Source organism: Myotis brandtii, unplaced genomic scaffold, assembly GCF_000412655.1.
Source record: "Myotis brandtii unplaced genomic scaffold, ASM41265v1 scaffold1236, whole genome shotgun sequence".
Classification (NCBI taxonomy): Eukaryota; Metazoa; Chordata; class Mammalia; order Chiroptera; family Vespertilionidae; genus Myotis; species Myotis brandtii.
Genome location: NW_005354316.1, coordinates 385210 through 387101, shown reverse-complemented (window position 1 = coordinate 387101; position 1892 = coordinate 385210).

Below are 1892 nucleotides of genomic sequence, written 5' to 3'. Positions count from 1 at the left end.
AAGGGCCAGGCCCCTCGGCCCTGCTGCTGGGGGTGACCGGAGCAGGAGACCAGCTGCGGGTGGGCTGGGAGGGCAGAGGGTGAGGAGGGGCTGGGAGGGAAGGTGAGGATGGCCCAGGGGTGGGCGCGGGTGAAGGGCCAGGACCACTCCACGGGGAGGAGACGGGGTTTGGGGAGGGTCACGCGGCTGTGTGACCAGCAGAGGCAGGCGGAGGGGGCCCCGGCCCAGGGCCGACTGCGGAGCTCACAGCTCTCCGCCCGGGAGGCCATCAGGGAGGGTGAGAGGAGCGTGGGCCTCGTCCCGCTGCCAGCGACTCGGGACCTGGGCCGGGAGGACTGGGCCCTGTTTTCTAGGACCTGAGGGGGCAGGGGTTCCTCGAGCAGGTGTGTCACCAGCTGTGGGCAGCAGTGCGGCTCCGACGGCCAGGGGGTGACCCGGCTGCTACAGAGGGGCCTTCTCCCGCCTCTCCCCTCTCGGTCACCCTCCCCGCCACCTCCATCCGCCTAGAGGGCCACACCAGGTTTATATTTCCTTACAGAAAAAATAAAATAAAATAAAACATAAAGCCCGGCCAGCATGGCTCAGTGGTTGAGCGTCGACCTAGGAACCAGGGGTCACAGTTCGATTCCCGGTCGGGGCACAGGCCCGGGTTGTGGGCTCAATCCCCAGTGTGGGGCGTGAAGGGGGCAGCCAATCAGTGATTCTTTCTCATCATCGGTGTTTCTCTCTGCCTCTCCCTTCTTCTCTGAAATCAATAAAAAGATATTTTAAAAAATAAAGGAAACATGAAGTGTTGCTGTTGCAAAGCCCGTGCGTCCCAGGCCCCGGAGGGAAGTGTGTTCACGACTAAAGTTCCAAAGAGCACGTACGTGACCGAATATGCCCAGGACTGCGGGTCAGAACCAGCCGGACACACGGACAAAGGCCCCGGGGACCCACCTCATCCAGTGCCCACCCCTTCCTGGGCCTCAGGCGCTGGGCAGGGCAGCCTGGGTGGGGCTGGCCAGAGGGTTCAGGGACGGCCCCCAGGACAGGCCAGAGCTGACGCAGCCGGACACAAACCCGCCCCACCTCCAAGGCAAACAGCCCAGCGGGGGGACTTGGCACCACGAGCAGGGGCTGGGGGGCCAAGTCCACTCCCCATCAGCAGGCCCGAGGGGTCTGCCTACCCCCCACCCCCAGAGCCAGGCTCAGAGCCACCCCGTCCTTCTGTGAGCCGTGCAGTCCCTTGCCCCATGCAATGGAGGAGCAGGCAGAGCGCCCAGGAGGCCCAGCCTGTCCGCGGTGTGGCCCCCCTCAGGGGCCCGTCTAAGTGGGGGACCCAGCCCGCCCGGGGGCCAGCAGGGGAGCCTGCCCCTGTGCATGTGCCGGGCAGCTGGGCATCTGCAGATGGTCCCCAGGTGACAGCGATGGCCCGGGCCCCCATCCCCTAGGCTCAGTCTTATGTGCCCCAAGTCAGGCCCATGGAGGGGGTGACTTCCCGCCCAGTCTCCAGACTCAGGCCCCTTCCTGAACCCCCACCCCAGCCTGCGGGCAGCTGCTGCCCCCCTGGTCTCAGAGGAAAGCAGGGGCTGGCGGGATGGGCCAGGGCAGCGGGCAGGGCTCGTACCAGGTGCCTTTCAGCACCACGGGGAGGGAGGGGGCCGGGGCTGTGAGGGGCCACGTCTGGGCTCCTCTGCCAACTCTGCGGTTGCTGAGCCAACACCGGGGTTCCTGGAGGGAAGGGAGGGCCTGTTTGCCGGCGGACACTCGGTTAATCTCCGCCACGGACCCAGGCGGAGGTCCCGCCGCTGTTTGCTCGACCCTGAGCTGGCTTAATCCTGAGCAAACGGGCCCGGGGCTGCCTGGCCTCCTCTGTCCACACCGTCCACCGGGGGGCCGCGCCGCTCCCC